Source organism: Mastigoproctus giganteus, chromosome 14, assembly GCF_048544385.1.
Source record: "Mastigoproctus giganteus isolate SK-2022 chromosome 14, ASM4854438v1, whole genome shotgun sequence".
Lineage (NCBI taxonomy): Eukaryota > Metazoa > Arthropoda > Arachnida > Uropygi > Thelyphonidae > Mastigoproctus > Mastigoproctus giganteus.
Window position 1 is genome coordinate 110,851,240 of NC_143588.1, and position 9,960 is coordinate 110,861,199.

The window sequence follows — 9,960 nt, forward strand, 5'->3', positions numbered from 1 at the left end:
AGTGTCTCCCCAACCTAGCATGTTGGGTGGTTGTATGTCCCTCTTTGGACCATGTGTGCCACATCTTTACTATGGTAGCCAACAATGCCTGTAGTTGCTGAGATGCTAGCCTTCATAGCACTGCAATGTTCAAACTCCATCAGGTCCATTTCTTTCCCCGTTGCATGGGCTTTGTACTGATGAACTCACAGATGCTACTTGTGCTATTGCTGCGTATGCTGTACCAGTCAGTGACATCACCTCTTGGGTGCTTTCGGATGCATCTACTCATAAAGACGGGAGGTTATAATGTATTGGTTCATGTGTATCTTGTGCCAACTTGTGATTTGGTTGGTAGCCCTGGTTGATGAGAAATGACTGAGAATTTGTTTTCTGGGTTGATTACTCTCATAATCCTGCTTATATGCTCTATTGCCTTTAATACTTTTATTCTGGCAGTCATAGGAAGATGCATATATTTTTAACATTTAAATGTTAAAAATATATTTAAAAAGAGCGTTTTAAATAATGCTTTTATAATTTTTTCTTTAAAGTCTCAAAAAAGGAATAAACCTGGAAATGTCACTCTATCTTTTGGGTTTGGGGAAGGGGTTATAGAGACTAAATTCTAGAAATTGTTTATTAGATAGCATGACCCAGAGCTGTAATGCTCAATACGTTCTACGTTGATATCAATATTTGTAAAATAATAAGAGAAGTTTACCTCAGTATAGCACGTAGAACACTTCCGTATGATACTCTCCAGGAATTAAAACGAAAAAATCGAAAAACTTACATTAGAGGAACAAATAATTAAAAATCAATTTAACACAATAAAATTCAATTTAACACAATAAAACTCAATTTAACACAATTAAAAATAAGAAAATTAACGAAAAAAATTCGAAAAGGAAGGAAAATCGTTTTGCAATTTTTTTCGTTAATTTTCTTATTTTTAATTGCGTTAAATTGATTTTTAATTGTGTTAAATTGAGTTTTATTGTGTTAAATTGATTTTTAATTAATTTTACTAGGCTACAGGCAAAGCCCTAATGGTCAGGCATGCGGATGCATAGGTACACGTGCCTTGAGTCACCGGGGTTCAAGCCCGTGACTACTGAATAGAGTAATGTTTCTTGTATTCTGTCTATCTTGTGAACTCCTCTGACCGTTTGGTCGTCCCAGAGTATAAACAGAAAAATTTATTTATTTTCGATTTTTTCGTTTTAATTTCTGGAGAATATCATACGGAAGTGTTCTATGTACTATATTGAGGTAAACTTCTCTTATTATTTTACAAAGAAATTGTTTAAGGATCAGTTTCTTCATAGAAATGATTTCTAGTGCAGGCAACATTTGTTTAATTAAAACTACAGCTAATACTGAGCTTTTAAGGAAGAAGGTCTACTCTTTACAGCTCAGTGTGTAGCCATTTATCATTGCATTTATCCTCCTGTGTTCCACCGCCATCTTCCAGAACAAAGGCAAATAAACAGAATTGATAAAATTTGTATAAAATTTAAGTTGATATGTATGCTTTACTTTTATAAATTAAATTATACTTCAGTGCATTTAATCCCAAAGTTTAAATAAAATACTTCATATCAGGATCAGTGGGATGGTTTGTCCATATTTTATTTAAAATGCTTCATAAAAATGAATCACTCTACACTTTGGTAACCTCTGCTCTAGCAGCTTTTGATCACTTTGTTTACGAACCATGATCTTGTCACTAGCAGGGAACAAACCGCCAAAAACGTCATTGAGGCTTACCTGGTGGATGAGAGCAATGAAGATGGCGATTACAATAAAGAGCTTATTACCCCTGTAAGGTAAGATGTAAGCAGCAGCCATTATCAATCCACTACAGGATGGAAGTCTCCTCAAACAATTCACATTGAGGGAAATGGACCATAATCTGCCAAGCTGGTCCAGTGTGGGTTGGGAGATGGACCGTATTTAGCAGTCAGGAACTTGAACCCTGGTCTACTCAAAGAGTGTTTACTATTGCACTCCTGACCACTTGGCTACAGAGGCAATTTTTTTGTACCAAAGAAAATTGAAATCATTGGACACACTTAGCAACTCCGTTTTCCCATCTTCATATATAATTATCATAACATATAACTGCTAAGGTGAAGCAGTTAAACCCTCAACAATTTGTTTTGAAGTAGACTTATCTGTCAGTTTGCGTGAATTATAAGGATGCAGCTATATGCTTTCATATGTTCCTTTTGAAAGAGAAGTTTTATTCTTTTAATTTATTTTATTAATGAAATTATTATGTTAACACACATTTATCGTGTTTATGCTTGAGATATGTTTAGTTTAATAAAATGTTTTTAAAAAATGTCATTGCTCTCACCTGCTAATGTTATGTTAAGTTTAATATTCTCTTATAGGTGAGCCATACTTCGGTTAGGTCATGATTTAGAAATTTCTTGGTGTGTTGACTTTGGTGAATTTGGTGACGATTGGCACACAATCGTCACCAAATTCACATGGTCCTACATGTGATCTTTATCATTTGTTTATATATATATATATATATAAGTATGTGCTCATAGGATGATTTGTATGTTATGGCAGCTGAAAAACTTGGAACAGCTTAGATGGAAAGTAATACCTCCTCCCATTGAGATCAGTTTACTATTACTCTAATTGAAGAGGTCTTTAGGAAATCTTCCAGTCCATGACTCGCTTTGTTTTTCTGCATTATGGGATCTCAAAGAGCAATGCTGTATATTCCATTATAATAGTCTTCTACAGGTATCATTCTGTCTTGCTTATTCACAGTTTTCTGTAGGCCCAGTAAGTAAGTAAGTAGATACACAAATATACATTGCTTTATAAATTTATTAAACTTTCATTCCAGTATCCCACACATCTTGTTGGTGGAAATAGCCTCTGATGTGTAGGGTTATATTATATGAGAAACCTGCAAGAAGAGTTATAGTGCCCCAGAGTAGAGATAGTGAAGGTAAACCATGGGAAAGGCAGATGATCTCAATAGCATCATGATCATAGTTACTTGTACTGAAGGATTGTTGTAGGCAGTAATGGAATACACCTATGTATCTATGCACCTGTGTTTGAGTTTCAGTTATTGGTTACTATGTAACAACAAGGAGACTGGCCAAGAGCAGAGGTCCATTAGCACAGGTGTCTGGCTGTCTTGTGTGTAAAACTCAAATTGGTATTTCAGGAAATCATCAAAACTTTCAACAATGGACAACAGAACATTCTAGGAGCTCAGGAGACACTAGACCTACACAGCAATCCAGAAACCTCTGAGTTTGTGCATAAACAGAATTATTTAATTTTTTAAAAATGTTTAATATTAGTAATGGAAAATGATGCAAAACACAAGCTTATAAAGCATCAGCGGGGAAAAAAAACCTACACACTTCACCCATCCATACCCTCCCACAATTTGTCTAGTTGTTGAATTTATTCAAACCACCCACTTCCATAACAACAGATGGAAATTTTTTTTCCCACAATCAATCATCCACTGGCTGACTTTGGTACTTCTATCCTGAAACCATTCTTCCTCAATTTGAATTTTTGCTTCCTCCTGTGTGTAGTCTGAGCAAGAGGAAGAATTCCATCAACATTTAGCATACTCAATCCATTCAAGGCGTTATCAGGTCTCCCTGCAGGTGCCTAGTTTCCAGACTGCAATTTGTAGAACAAGCCTTTTCTTGGTAAAAGCACCCTTTTGTTACCTTCACCAATCTGCTTTCCCTTCTTTGCGCCTGTTCCAGCAGATCTATATTCTAAAGCGATGTCCCCAGACCTAAAGTGAAGCCTCCAAACTATATACATAATAAGCAGAAATATATGCTCTGAAATTTTATGCACTTAACAGGATTTGAAACTGGAAGATGAAAGACTAATAGATACATGTTTATGTATTATGACTGAATTTTTTTTTTTTAATTTTCAGCAAAATTAATATTTTATATTTTTTAAATAAAAAGCTGTAAAAACAATTTTTAAATATTTAATTTATTAAAAAAATTAAAGTAAAGAAAAATGAAATATTTGGTATTGCCTAAGCAGAATTACAAAAAGAAATCTTGGAGAAATTTAAAAAATTCGAACCTGTCAGCTGTCCTACCACATTTTTTTTTCTTTTTTTTTTCTTTGAGCATCTGATATTCTATGGATCATCATAGCACTCTGGTCCTACTGTAAGCGCATTCATCTGCCTTCGTGGGTAGCACAGGTGGTATTATCACCAGTCTCTCACCAGGTGGAAATCTGGTCTTAAGAGTTCGAATTCCTGTCGATGATGTGAGAAATATTTATGGGTCTTTTTTCACAATGTGACTGGGTAAGTCGATCTCAGGTGAAGGTAGCATGGTTTTTTTCCTTCTGGAACCTCAGGTTTATCATCCAGCAAATCGAGCACAAAACATACACAATTTACGGCCAATACAGGGCAATATAACCCTAAATTGCTGATGTGCCTAAAGCCCAACAACAGCATTCATCCTGCTTTTTCTGAAGCATGTGATATGTCAAAACGGGATATTATTCATAAATGTAAGATTTAACATTTGCTCCTGTTTTATGTTGCATTTTTGTATTCCACTATTTCGCTATCGTTTTCCTTTTGCACAGAAATTTGCTCAATCCAGCCAGTTCCTAAAAAAAAGATAGCATATCCATCTTAATTATTGACCATTCTACTTCGATTCAAAAATAAAGAAATTCATCAAACACCATTAGATATGAAGTTTTCTGAGCAATGCAGACAGGCTGCCAGAGCAGGTCATGGAGTTTTATCAATGATATATAGGAATTTTGCTAGCAGGGAAAAGGAGGTGATTGTCCCTCTGTATAAGGCAATGGTCAGGCCACACCTTGAGTACTGCATACAGGTCTGGAGGCCTCATTTTAGGAAGGATGTAGATTTGCTTGAGCGTGTACAGAGAAGGGAAACAAGATTGGTGAGGGGAATGAAGGGATCCTCTTACCAAGAGAGGCTTAAGTTCTGCAAATTGCAGTGGCTGGAGACTAGGCACCTGCACGGTGATCTGATTGAGGTGTATAAGGCCTTGAATGGGTTGAGCACGCTGAATTCTGATGGCATCTTTCCACTTGTTCAGATTACGAACCTAAGGGGGCATAAATTCAAATTAAGAAAGAAAGACATAGAATAGATGTTCGGAAATTTTCTTTTAGCCAGCGGGTGGTTAATTGCTGGAACAAACTTCTATCTGTCGTTGTGGAAGTTGATAGGTTAAATAAATTTAAGGAGGAACTGGACAGGCACTTGGAGGGAATGGTTGATTTTTTTTTTTTTTTTTTTTTACTGATGCTGCATAAGCTCTTACACTTGCTTTCTAGCATCTACTACTACTATTTAACAAAACTTACATCTGGCTAAAGACAGTATTGTTATTACTAGAGACAAATGATGCAGGAAAGCAAGCTTACAGCATTAGCATTAGTAGAGCATACCATCCAAGAAAGCAACCTTATGCAGCATCAGCCAAAAGAAAAAAAAAAAAAAAACCGCTCCGATTTCATCCCTCCGTTCGTTGCAAATTCCTATCCAGCTCAGCCTTAAATTTATGCCCTCTCAGGTGACTATCCTGAGCAAGAGAAGAATCCCATCAGCATTGAGCATGCTCAAACCATTCAAGGCTTTATACACCTCAATCAAATCACTTCGCAAGTGTCTAGTCTCCAAACACTGTAATCTGCAAAACTTAAGCCTTTATTCGTAAGACCATCCCTTTGTTACATTCACTAATCTTGTTGCCCTTCTCTGTACTCGTTCTAACAGCTCTACATTCTTAAAATGAGGCCTCCAGACCTGTATACAGTACTCAAGGTGTGGCCTGACCATCGCCTTGTACAAGGGGATAATCACCTACTTATCTCTGCTAGAAAAATTCCTCTATATCGTTGACAAGACACCATGACGTACTCTACCAGACCGTCTGCATTGCTCAGAAAACTTCATATCTGCCTGCACAATTATCCACAGGTACTTTTCATTCTCTACCACTGCCAGTGTAATACCACAGAGTTGATACGTTACTCTGGGATTACTGCTTCCCATATGTAGTACTTTACATTTGTCAATGTTAAACTTCGTTTGCCACCTCTCAGCCCATCTGTTCAACTTTTCTAGATCCTGTTGCAGCAGCGTACTGTCAGTGTCATTAACATCCCTGCCAACCTTCGTATAGTCTACAAACTTGGACATTAACTCTGATATACCATCATCAATATCATTTGTAAATAGAGAAAACAGCAATGGACCCAACACTGAACCTTGAGAGACTCTACTAATAACATTAGTCCATGAAGAGCAGTGTCCATTGATTACCACTCCCTGTCTTCTTCCACTCAACCATCCCTTTATCCATAGCAGCAATTTACGTCCAATGCTGCACTGCTCCAATTTGTGCAGCAGTCTGCCATGTGCAACAGTATCAAAAGCTTTTCTAAGATCCATATTATTATTATTATTATTAGCTATATGGTGCAAGGAAGCCTGAGATTTATGCTGCACCAGCCAAAAAAAATTCCCGAGTTACCCTGAGAGAGAGAGAGAGAGAGAGAGAGAGAGAGAGAGAGAGAGAGAGAGAGAGAGAGAGAAGTAGAAGGAAATCAATAAACAGTAGAATGATGATATCCAGCTCATGACCCTGGGTGTGCCAAGCCCATACTCACCGGACGTGATCCCCTGGGGATAAATATACGATATCAAAGTTCTTTCCTGTATCCAGTTGCTTTGTGACCACATCATAGTATCCAATCAAATTGGTCAGACCAGACTTCCCTCCCCTTAACAAACCCATGCTGTGTCCGAGATATAACTGAAGTCTTATCTAGATGATCCTGCAGTGCTTCTTTAACCAGTGACTCCATTAATTTCCCTGGAACACAAGTTAAACTAACAGGTCTATAATTACTTGTGTCGCCCTTTGATCCTCCTTTATAAATTGGGGTCGCATTTGCACATCTCCAGTCCATGGGTACCTTCCTTGAGTCCAAGGAAGCTCTCATAATTATGGCTAAGGGTTTGCTTACTTCCATTGCTGCCTCCTTTAATATAACTGGATAGATCCCATCCACCCCAGCTGCCTTTCTTATGCTTATCTACAATAATTTCTCCTCAATATTCCTTTCAGTTATTACAAAATCATCTAGCTCCCTGCCCGAGTTTAGTTCACCTTTGGCATTCTCCTCCCTGAATAACTCCTCATGTGTGAATGTAGATGCAAAATACTCATTTAGTTTGTTAGCCACCTGAGCAGGATCATTAACAGTTGAATTATTGATATCCAGTGGACCAATCTGATTCAACCCCTTCCTTCTAGAGTTTATATACGTAAAGAACTCATTGCTGTTTTTCTTTGCGTCCTTTGCCAAAGATTTCTCATAATCTACCTTCGCCTGCCAAACCTTCTTTGTGCTTGATTACAGACCAGCTTATATCTAACGTAGGCTTCCATATCACCCATTAATTTATAAGTATCCCATACATTTTTCTTCTCTGCCATATGTCTCATTAGTTCATCTGACATCCATTTAAGCCTAAACCTTGAACAATATTTCTTAGTTGGTAAGTAACGCCTAGTAACTTCCAAGATTAATTCTTTGAATGCTTCCCATTTTGAATTTGCTGCTGGTAATATCATCAGTTGGTGTCACCGTATAGAATTTAAATAATGTCTCAGACCTCCGTAGTCGTCTAAGAATGAAATGTGTATTTGTGTCAGTTGTCATCACTGGCACTTCAGGCACTTAATGGAAGTCACTATCTCATTTATAAAGATAACTTCTGATTTTATAGGAAGAAATTGGTAAAATTCAGAACAGGGTGCATACTCCAGGCTATCGGCAAGAAAAGGAAGAAGGCAATGAGTGGTAGTGGAGACTCCTCACACTCATTGCTTTCTCCCTCTCCTCCTAGCCTGAACGTTACAGGGGGATGTCATGTGACATCACCATATGTAGGAGCTGAAATAAAGAAAAAGAAACGGCAATTTGTTTTAAACAACTAACAAAAATTAACACAACATACAACCACTGATTCCTCTCGCCCGTATATTTCTAGACGATTTCATGTGCAATAACAAAGAATTTCTAACAAACTCACATCATCAGTCCTGGCACACTTCATCAAACATCCACACTCAAAATGCTTGTATTCCGAAGCTATCAAATTCAGACACGTAAACTGTTCCATTACAATATTTCATCCAACTTTGGATGTAAGAGGGGGAAAGCAGCGAATATTTGTAAATATTTGTCTTATTTTCATTAAAAGAAACAACGAATTGCATACTCCTTTAGGATAAAACTCTGGTGTACTTGCAATTAGTGAAAATAAATATTCCTTTGCAGAAACAGTAATAAATGATCCATTTAAGTTTAATATGCTGTTCATGGTAAGCCCTTGTTGATATGACGATGCGTTGTTGTTTTGTTGTGATAGGGTTTTAGCAGCATCAGCGACGTTCTGTGGTCAATTTTCTGTTTGCTAGACGAAAAACCCGAGTTTCTGAGAGAAAAAAACCGGGCTGCTCCCTCCTGAGATCGATTAACTCAGCCACGTTGTGAAAAAGACCATAAAAATTCCTCCCGTTATCGACGGGACTCAATCTCAGGTCTTTTCAACCTGCTGTGGGAAGGATGGCGATCCTACCAACTGTGAGGCAGTGAGTGCTCAATTTCTGTATTTTGCTAAATGGTAAATATTTTCCATTGTCTGCACAATAAAGAAAATGATAACTCTTTTCCATTGTCTTCATTATGTACATCCCAACTACAGGATATCGAGTAAGTGACCATCACATATTATTGCTACAGCAGCGATAAAGTGTTGTCTGAATAATGAACTGTAGTATTGTTACTGTTCAACTGTTGGCTATTGTATATAAAGAGTTGACAGGCCAGTCCAACCAGTTGATCTTTTGATCAATTGAGAGATTCGCAGTTGGCATGAAGCTGGCTGCCGGAATTGTGGGCTGGTGGAGGGGCTGAATGGCTTTCCGTTTTCTGGAACCAAGGTTGCCTCATGGAACCAACCATGTTTCTTGGTTTCTTGAGCGTCATGTTTCTTGAGAACAGAAAGCAGGAGGAGAAACGGGGCTGGATGGAGGGGTAATCTGGAGGAGAAATGGGGCTGGTTGGAGGGGTCATATCACAATGTACACTTCAATTTGAAATATACACGCACAACAGAAGTAAAAGCACATAACCTACAATACGAAGAAAGATTTAGAAATACTTTCCAAAGAAGGAAAAACGGACATAAAATTGTGAAAATTTAAATACACGTTTACACTAAATAAAGGAAAAGCATTTCAAATTAAATTTCTCTTCAGGTGCACTGTATTATACTCTACTATAAAGTATGGTGATTGTGTAATTTCGGTACTCCGATAATGACATCAAATGATGACTTTGGTGATCATTCTGTTCAACTCCTGGTAGTCAGTCAGCTTCTTCGAAATGTACTTTGAAATCGATGTTTACAACCAATGTTTAGAATTAAAATATTCTCAAATAATGCTTTTTTGTTGTCGTTGTTGTAGTCGCATCATAGCTGCGCGGTGCAGAAATGCACCTGAGTAAAAAAATTTCGGACAAGATTAAATATGTGCAATATTTTTACAAATTGTTTTATTTATAAGTAGGGACATACATGATAATTTAAAAAAATGTTAAGAATAAGTTTAACTTTATAGTTATTTGTTTTTCTTGGAATTTTTCTATTCTGTTCTTTGTAGAAGTCCATACTTTGTAGACATCATCTACATTTATTGTTGCACCATTAGCTAAATGCAATTTGATTCTCATAAGGCTACTGTAAATTTTGGATGTTCTATGGTCGATTTTCTGTTTGCTGGATGAAAATCCGAGTTACCGGAGAAAAACCATTCTGCCCCAGCCTCAGTCCGACTAACTCAGCCACGTTTCGAAAAAGGTCCATAAAAATTCCTCAAG